Here is a 9,785-nt window from a genome sequence, read left to right as displayed (position 1 = left end):
TTTGTAAACTATTCTGTCCCTCTGGGCATATTAGATTGTACTGGATTCAGAGATTTCGCTTTTACTTGATTAAATAAGGGTTAAATAAGGCTTTGATTGGCCATATCAGTAGGATGAAAACCACACCACAGCAAAAAGAGTTTTGAGTTTTGAGCTGGAGCCCAGAAAGTAAACACATGGGAGAGAGCAGAGCAGCTGAGCCTGGAGAGAGACGAGCCCCAGGAAGAGAGAACCCAGGAAAGCCTGAGCCCTGGCACACTTCGGGAGCCATCTTGCTCTAACACGTGGCAAAAGACTTTGGGGAGGGAAGTAACTTATGCTTTATGGCCTGGTAAATGTAAGCTTCTACCCCAAATAAATACCCTTTATAAAAGCCAACCAATTTCTGCTATTTTGCATCAGCACCCCTTTGGCTGACTAATACACCTATAAAAAAGAAGAACCAATTTGCACAACAATTGTCAGAGCAACGTTATTCCCAATAGCCAAAATGTGGGAGCAGCCCAAGTGCCCATTAACAGGTGAAGGGAAGAACAGAATGTGGTATAGACACACAATGTAACATTATTCAGCCGTCAAAAGAAGTGATACATGCTACAGCATGGATGGACCTTGAAGACTTTATGTTGTGAGAAATAAGACAGAAACAAAGAACAAATATGGTATGATTTCAGTTATATGAAATAGTTAAAATAAGCAAATTCATAGAGGCAGATTGCCAGGGGCTGTGGGCTGGGGTCGGGAATGGGAAGCTATTGCTTAGTGAGTACAGACCTTCTGTTTGGAGTGAAGATAATAAGTTTCGGTAATGGGTGGTGGTGACAGTTGCACAACATTTTGAATGTCATGAATATCACTGCATTGAACACATGTAAGTGGTTAAAAGGGGAAGCTCTGCGTTATATATGTTACCACAATAGTTTTTTTTCAGTGTCAGGAGTGTTCCTATTCATAAAGCACAACTAAAATGTGATTTGGAGAATTGAGAGGAGTGTGTACATCTCCCTTAAGAACACAGCAAGATGGAACTGGTTAAAGTCACAACTGGAGGTTGACATTATAGTAATAAATTAATTAATTAAATCTGCCCACAGTAAGTGGTCTTTGACAATATCATTGTACTTATGGTTGCACACAAATGTTTTGGTGCTGGGAAGCAGACTTGGCCCAATGGATAGGGCATCCGCCTACCACATGGGAGGTCCATAGTTCAAACCCTGGGCCTCCTTGACCCGTGTGGAGCTGGCCCACGCGCAGTGCTGATGCACGCAAGGAGTGCCGTGCCACACAGGGCTGTTCCCCAGCGTAGAGGAGCCCCACGTACAAGGAGTGCGCCCCGTAAGGAGAGTCGCCCAGCACGAAAGAAAGTGCAGCCTGCCCAGGAATGGCGCCGCACACATGGAGAGCTGACACAGCAAGATGACACAACAAAAAGAAACACAGATTTTCGGTGCCGCCAATAAGGACAGAAACGGTCACAGAAAAACATACAGCGAATGGACATTGAGAGCAGACACCTGGGGGTGGGGGGGGAGGGAAGGGGAGAGAAATAAATAAAAAGTAAATCTTAAAAAAAAAAATGTTTTGGTGCCTGTTTCCCTAATGAAATGGAGACCCTGGTGAGTACATTTTGGGTGGGCTTATATCGTATTGTTTTCAAGTTCAGCTAGACCAAAACCTCTATGCAACCTGTTTATGAACCAGCGTCTCAGATGAAAACTTAAATGACAAAAATCTGAATATTTGCCCAAGCAAACTTGGCTTAGGCATCCTGCCCATGTTTGGTGTTGCTTCTCCAAAAGGCGACTTTGGCATTTGTTAAGCATTACATCATTCTCTCTTTCATGAGCTGAGATTATGAAATATCGAGAGAAGGAGTTAAGTATATGGGGCTGGGGGTTGTGAGACGTTCAGCTTCGATGACCTTACTCAAGCCGGTGACACAAGGAGGCTTAGTCACTGAACAAACAAAGCACCTAGAAATAGAATCCCTTGTTGTGTGCTCTGATATTAAGAATGTGTGTCTTGGGCTGGGCAAAGAGTAAAGTAAGAGGCAGCAAGTGATTCAGGGGTTTGTTTTTAACTGGGCAATGCCTCGAGCATTTACGGAAATAAACGTATATTCTAAAAGCAGCCTCTTACCTTTTAACATCCTTGCTATGAGAAGCGTTAAAGAAAAGATCTGCCCAGAATCCACCCCTGGGGTCTGCGGTGCCTGCTTACCCCAAGCACTGCTGGGGAGCCTAAGCCTCCAAAAGCCCCAGGTGTCCCCTTGCACTGGCGTCTGATGTTAGCGGAAGGTGAATTTGACATTTTTCTTTTTGTATAGCACGTCTTTGTATGATGGGGTCTTCTTATCTCTTAGGAAGTAGTTTAATCAGGAGAACCAATTAATTGATCAGGTACTTGTGTAACTCGAGCGGCCAGGCATTCAACCGCAGGTCTGAAGAGCATATAAAGTGACCCAGGATAGAGTTAGTGCCTGTGTTTCGTGGACTTTTTTTTTTTTTTAAGAAGCTTTAGATTATATAAATGTTACATCAAAAATATAGGGGATTCCCATACGCCCCACTCCTTCCCTCTCCCACACTTTCCCCCATTAACGACATCCTTCATTTGTGAGGTACATTTGTTACAGTTGATGATGAGCACATATTGAAGCATGGCCACTAAACATGGTCAATGGTTTACATGATAGTTTACACTTTGCACAACACAATTTTATAGGTTTTGACAAAATGTATAATGGCCTGTACCTGTCATTGCAATGTCATGCAGGCCAATTCCAATGTCCCCCAAATGTCCCATGTTACACCTCTTCTTCCCTCTCTCTCCCCTCAGAACCTCTGATGACCACGGCCTCCACATCAGTGTTACAAGTTCTTCCATTGCTAGAATAATAACAATAAGTCCTCTTCAGTTCATAGTTGCATTCCTCCTTATGTTTGCTCATTCCTCAGTCTTGAGGATTTTGGGATGGCGATGCCCACTCTGTTTCTGATTGAGAGGGGGACCATGGCCTTTTGATAAAGCTAGAGGATAAGACAAAAACTCATGGAAAAAATCAGAGAGCAGAGAGCAATTGATTGATTTGGAGTGTCTTCATGGGTAACAGGAAAACAAGGCTGGCAGCAAACGTCCCTGAACGGAAGCTGCACAGACTGGGGGTGCTGAGACCCGACAGATTATCGTGGTGATCCCAGGGCAGAGTTCTGAGAGCTGCAAATAGAGAAGGCGCGTTCGGGATAGGGCCCACAGGAAGAAAGAATGAGGGGCGGCCACAGAAGGGGCACAGGGGAAAAGCAGGGGCAGGGCGGCGAAGCTTCCAGAGTTTCTAGGCTAGGAGGATGGGGATGGCCCTGGCCAGAGAAGGGTTGGCTGGGAAGGATGATGGACGTGAAATGTGGGCCACTGACCCTTTGTTAATGGCGGGGTGTCAAAGAGGCGCCATTTGCCAAGCAATTCTAAATACAAGATGGGCCTGCGTGCCTGGGATGGACATAGCGATTTAGCGGTCACCACCCAGGAAGTGGAAAGTTGAGCGGGAGAACAGCTGAGTGCACTCAAGGAGTGAGCAGTGAGGAAAGGGCCAGCACCCTTCGCCCTCCCCACCTTCCTCCCCCCACTTTTTCTCTCTCTCTCTTTCTTTCTGTGCCTGCTCCTGTCTTTCGGTTTTGGGGTTTTTTTTTTACTTCTTTTCTTTCCCTTTCCCACTCTCACCCCCTCCCTCTCAGTCAATCATTCTAATGTATTCAGCGGGTAGTGTTTGGTTTTAATCAGATCTTGTAATTTGTGTACGCTGTTTAAGGACATATATATTTTTTGTCAGTTATTTTGAGGACAGTTCAAATTTACTGAAAATGGAAAAATAGTACGAAGAATGCCCATATACCCTTTACCCACGTTCATTATTTGTTTCCATTTTGCCCCATTTACTGCATCACTCTCTCCATAAACACACACACACTCACACAAATATGCACATAGATGCACATTTTTTCTGACTCATTTGAGAGTGCGTAGGAAACATTGACCCCTAAATACTCACGTGTATCGTTTCCGAGAACTAAGGCGTTCTCTCTCACAGCCACAACACAACGATCAGAATCGGGAAGGTTGACATTATTATAATGCCACAATCCAACGCGCGGTCCATGTTCAGATCTCACCTGCTGTCCCGACCGCGTCCCTGGCAGGCGGGCTCTAGTCCAGGATGGCAGCGCGCGGGAGTCATGCCCGGCTTTGTGGGCCCAGCCTTGCCCCCACTCAGGGCCTAACTACTTCAGGTACTTCCTGACTGCTCTGGGGTCACTGTACCCTCTCGGCCAGCCCTCTGTTCTCCATCCACACGGCCGGCAACCTCTTTATCCGCGTCCTTGTTTGGGATTGCAGACCACCAGGGGCCCGGGGGTGGGGTCGCCGCTGCAGGGGCTGAGGGTGGCTCTCCCGGGATCAGGTCCCACCTCCCCCTCTCTGGCGGGCGACTTGGGTGGGTGAGCGGGGATGGCCCCGCACCTGCTTCCCTGGAGCTTCCTGAAGATTGAGGGACCAGCTACAAGCCGAGCCGAGCCAGTGGATGTAAACTGCCACGTGCTAAGCAGATGACGTCTCCTCCCCCTCCTGCTTCCTTCCCCCGCATCCTCTTTTATTCTCCTTCTCCTCCTCTCCTCCTCCTTTATGTTCGCTGTCACCAGCATCACCTCCATCGTCCAGCATAGGGGATGGAGATGCCAATCAAGTATTGTCTGGAGGCTGAGTGTGGGCTGAGGGGACAGCATTTGGTGACAGCGTGGGACACGGGGAAAGAGTGAGGGAGGCCCGCAGAGCCTGTCCAGCTGCCGGGCAGCTTAGCAAGGCCCTGCCTTCTGCGTGCGGAGAACAGATACGAGAGAGCCGAGCCGAGAGCTAGGAGAGCCAGGCTGTGCCTTACCTGGACCTCACGTGCGTGACGACGTCGGGGGGGGGGGGGGGCGTGGAACGGGGCTGGCCGTGCGTGAGCCTTGCTGGGGTGGAGGGAGGCGTGGCTCGGCCTTGCTGGGAGCAGACGCCTGACCCTCACCTTTGTCACGTCGGCGGCCTGCACACTGGCCCGATGGAAAGCCGTCCTGGCTGCTGAAGGAAGACCTGTGCTAAGAGCTGGGGTGATTGGGGTAGGAAGGAGGTGACAGGCGACTCACAATGGACCAGCCTGGGTCTGCGCTGGGCGGGACAGGCAGGGCTTGTGGCTTCTGGAGCCTTCCTTGCCTCGGCAGCTGGAGTGGAGCAGGAGGGTGGGGGAGGTGGTACAGGCAGGGGGTTGGGGGAACAGGTCCTGGGTGCTCAGGAGGGCAGGGGAGAGCCCGAGCTCGGGGTGGGGAGAGGGTCCAGGCACCCAGGAGCGCCCCCCCCCCCCCCGCAGCCTGAGTCACTGTCCCGTGTCCACCCAGGGGGGCGTTCATGCTCTCTGCCCACCAGGACAGCTGGGACCTGGGCGGGAGGAGGCCAAGGCAGGGAAGAGGGAGGGGAAAGACGGCCGCGGGCACGTGGGCCCGGGAGGGGGGCGCACGGGGGCCCATGGAGAGCGAGGCCCACAGGGGGTCTGGGCCGAGAAGGCCTCCAGGGGTCTCAGGAGGAGGCAGCTTCAGGGGGTGAAAGAAACCAGGGAGCACCAGCAGGAGAACAGCCTTTTTCTTCTGAGGAGAGCCGCGGAGCCGAGGCCTGCGCAGGCCTGCACGCCGGGGTGGCCTGGGGCGGGCGTGGGGGGCACCGGGGGGCTGCAGCTCTGCTCCACTGGGGCGCTGTCCGGCCAGGAAGTGACACTCAAGGAACCCTGATCAGCGTTGCTGGGGCCCCAGAGGCGCAAGAGCAAGGCGGCCTTCTGAGCCGCTCGACCGCTCGGCTGATTTGAACAAAACCTTGTGTCTTGGGAAGCAGATGGGAAAACCCGCTCAGTGTCTGTCTCGCGGGACGCCGGCCACACCCGTTCCCTGGAGGGGGATCTGGAGAGGTCGCAGCTTCTTACGGCCACTCCTGGGCCCTTGTAGTTCAGGTGGGCCAGGCCGGTGGAGGGAGACAGTCGGATTGCCCGCCGGGAGGGAGGGGGCTCGCCAAGGTGGGCGGGGGCGAAGACCTGGCGACCCCCCAGCAGCAAGTGAAGAGGGGCGCGGGGGATTGGGGCAGACGGAGGCGAGTGGACGGGATGGCCTGCCAGCACAGCCCCCTCGCGGGGAGAGGGCCGCTGACCCCCGTAAGCGCTCCACCGTGAGAGGGGCCTCCGGGGGTCCTGGGCCAAGCCCTTCACCCAGGAGAGCTGGGAAGAGGCCCTCGCAGGGCAAGGGGGCCAGGCCGCTCCTCCTTCTGTTCCAGATCTGGGGGCACAGTGGCCTGCCCGTGGCTGGTGCTGCCACCGGCCGGGCCCCACAGGAGTTCCGGGCCACCCTGCGTCCAACTCAGGAACAACGTAGGGTCTGGCTTCCGGGGGCTGGGGCCCAGTCCTTCCTATCGTGCCCTGAAGCGGCTGAGCGGAGCCGACACGAGGCCGACTTGATCCAGATTAAAATGCTCTAAGTTTTTTTAACAAGCATTATGAGCGCTACGCTATCAAATCTATCTTTAAAAAGATGCGTGAGGACTAGAAACGGGTATTTGTCCACCACCGTTCACTGCAGCTATTCACAAGAGGCAAGCGGTGGAAGCATCGCAGGCGCCTGTCAAAGACGAACGAACAAACAAAACGTGTTCTGTGCCTGCAGTGGAATGTTCTGCCCCGTCACAGGGGCAGGGCTGTGCACCTGCTGCAGGAGGGAGGGACCTCGCAGACACCCCCTGGAGTGAAACAAGCCAGACACAACAGCGCAGATACTGTGTGATCTCGCTGACACGAAATAACTAGAATATACAAATTCATAGAGTCAGAAAGTAGATTCCAGGGGAGCAGTGCTGGGGTGGGGGAGAGGGAGTGGGGGGTTAACCCTTACTGGGTACAGAGTCTCTACTTGGGGTGCTGGAGAAGTTTTGGAGTGGATGGTGTGATGGCAGCACAACATTGTGGATGTACTTAGCACCATTGAAGTGTTCTTGAAAGTGGTTAAAACAGGAAATTTCATGTTGTGTGTATATAACCACAGCTTTGAAAGGGTGTGCTCATCCCGTGTCAGCGTCTGCACCGACTTCAGACAGCGACTCCCGGAGGCAGGAACGGACCCCGGGGTCGTTGACACGGGACCCGGCTCTGTAAGCAGGCGGCGCCCGGCGTGTGACTTCCTGGGTCACCCTCCTGCCAGCCGGGTGATTACGGGCTGGCCGGCACGTACGGAGGGAGGCGCCGCCGTGGCTCTGCAGCTTGTGCTGTCACCTCGGTCACGCAGAGTGACCTTTCACCCGGCCTCAGGGCAGGAGCGGCTTGTAGGGTCTGCAAACAGTGAAGAAAGACGTGGTGGGCATTTTTCAAGGGAGCAGAGAAGACTAAGAACTTGTACGGATTTTCAAATTCTGCTCCAAGGGCTGCGCCCGGCCGGCAGGAGCTGGCCTCTGGGCCGAGAGGAGGGCTGCGATTCCTCGGCCGGGTTGTGTCACTCACTATTATTTACATTCTGTGTCTTCTCTTTCGAGAATATTTTTTTGACATTTGCCTTCTGGCAGAGCAGGGACTGATGAGTGGGAGACGTAGGGAGGTGGATTTTGGCTGGACACAAGGAAGAATTTTCTTAGTCAGAGCAGCCCCAAAGTGGGCCAGCCTGACAGCACGTCCCCAGGCTGAGGGAGGCCCCGTGAGGCCCCACAGGGGCTCCCGGCCAGCAGCGGTCAAGGTGGGCCAGGTCCCCAGGTCCGCTCGTTCCGGCGTGCCCTGCACCAGCAGGCACTGTCCTCGGCACCTCCCAGTGGCTGTCCCGTTTAGCCCCCCGCCCGGAGGGCTGACGACCGCCTGCCGCTACCTCCGTCATGGAGATGAGGAGCCCAAGGCACAAAGCGGCTGAGCGACCTGCCTGGGCTGCTGGTCAGCTGGACACCTGGGCAGACCGACTGCACCCCTCCGGCTTGTCACGGTGGTGACCGGGGGTTCGTGTTCCCCAGCGCGGCCAGCAGCTGTCTGTGCTAGCAGGGGGCGGGCGTCAAGGCCGCAGCAGGAAGCATCAGGTGAGGGGTCAGCGCCGAGAGCAGCAGGAGGGAAGGCCGGGGCGGCCTGGGCTCACAGAAGGGGGAGATGAGATTTGGGGGTCGGGGACCCCCACAAGGTAGCGCTGTGCCCCTCCCCCCCACTACCTTGTACTCCGGCTCGACAAACTGGCTTCTGGCCTCTTCCTGCAAGCGAGCCCCGGCTCATCATCCAGTTCCCGAATCCATCCCAGGCTTCACCCAAGGGCCTTGGGCACCTGCCCGGACACCAGCCCCTGATCCTGCCTTACAGGGAAGTGGACAGAGCAGGAGCCTTGGAATGTGGCCGGAAGCCTGGACCTACCGCCCCCTGGAGAGCTTGCCTACATTCTCATCCTCATTTTCCGTGGCTGGGGACTGGACTAAGGTGAAGACGGCCACGTGCTAGCACGTGAAATCGCCCAGCCAAACTCCACGCATGCCGCTGACGTCCCAGCTCTCCCACCATCGCCCATGTTGAGATCCCAACCTGAGCCTGGGGCTTTGGCGTTGGGCCCAGGAGGCTGAACCGGGGCCAGATGGGGGCCTTGGACAAAAAGACACATTCCAGTGATGTCCAAGCAGGAATTCCCACGTATCAATTTACCCACTAGTAGAAATCCTGAGAGGGGCTACCAGGGATATCGCGAGGGGCTCTCGCTGGGCTGAGCTCAGGCCTTTCCCCAACTCGGACCTCAGGTCTGAGTCAGAAAACTCTGGAACCACTTCACTGGGGGGCTTGCTTTGTTTGAAAAATGAGAAATATCAGGGACAGACGCTGGACATTATATTCCTGCCATAACCCACTAAATGTACTGGGGGGAGAGTATAAACTATAATCCATGCGGTGCAGCAGCGCTCCGAAGTGTAGTCACCAAATGCAATGAATGTGCCTCAATGACGAAAGAGGTTGTTGATGTGGGAGGAGTGGGGGGGTATATGGGAACCTCTTATATTTTTTAATGTAACATTTTTCGTGATCTATGTATCTTCAAAAAAATACAATTTAAAAAAAATGATGGGGTGGGGGGTGGGGAGTGGGGTATATGGGAATCTCTTACGTTTTTTAATGTAACAGTTTGTGTGATCTATTAACTTTAAAAAAAGATCATTAAAAATAAAATTTAAAAAAAAGAAAAATGAGAAATAACTAGAATATCCCTACAGCTCCTTCTAGCTCTAAAGTGTTCTGATTCACGACCAAGGAAAGGAGGAAAATGTGTATGTAATGAAATAAAATAAAAATATTTTCACAGTGGGCCAAGAAAGAGAAGTACTTGCCCTCCTGACTCAGCCCCCGCACTACTGGAAAGTTCAGGCTCTGGCATGAAGACACATGTCCTGGGTTCTTCTTGAAGGCCCAAAGATGTGACTTTTACTCAAGCTCTGGTTCGAAGCAGGTGCGTGGCCTAAAGGCTGCAGCTTCACACTGCGAGGCCTTCCCTGGGGCGCTGATGCGGCACTTAGCAGCAGGCAGAGCACTTGGCGAAGAGTACCTTTCCTTGTATTTTCCTTGCATAGTTTGATTAACTGGGTTAAAATAATTTTCTGATTTTGCACTTGGGAAAAGCCATACACAGGAAGGCTTAATCCCTTTCCCCGCATGTGTTCATAGAGGAAAAGGGGGAGAGTTTTTGCTCGCTGAACTAGCTGGGTCCCTTTCAGCTAACCAG

General features: G+C 53.3%; 2 long non-coding RNA genes across 2 annotated transcripts; one reads left to right on the top strand and one right to left on the bottom strand.

Moving 5' to 3' along the window:
- Positions 1-5,046: 5,046 nt before the first annotated feature.
- On the top strand, positions 5,047-6,459 carry LOC131279853 (uncharacterized). The gene is made up of 2 exons (XR_011649769.1): positions 5,047-6,028; positions 6,346-6,459. It is a non-coding gene; the product is annotated as an uncharacterized lncRNA (long non-coding RNA).
- LOC131279854 (uncharacterized) lies at positions 5,737-8,476 on the bottom strand. The gene is made up of 2 exons (XR_009187347.2): positions 8,242-8,476; positions 5,737-7,390 (listed from the first exon to the last, which is right to left on the bottom strand). It is a non-coding gene; the product is annotated as an uncharacterized lncRNA (long non-coding RNA).
- Between the last annotated feature and the right edge of the window lie 1,309 nt (positions 8,477-9,785).

This window comes from Dasypus novemcinctus, chromosome 9 (genome assembly GCF_030445035.2).
Source record: "Dasypus novemcinctus isolate mDasNov1 chromosome 9, mDasNov1.1.hap2, whole genome shotgun sequence".
NCBI lineage: Eukaryota > Metazoa > Chordata > Mammalia > Cingulata > Dasypodidae > Dasypus > Dasypus novemcinctus.
This window is presented reverse-complemented; position numbering and strand designations above follow the sequence as displayed.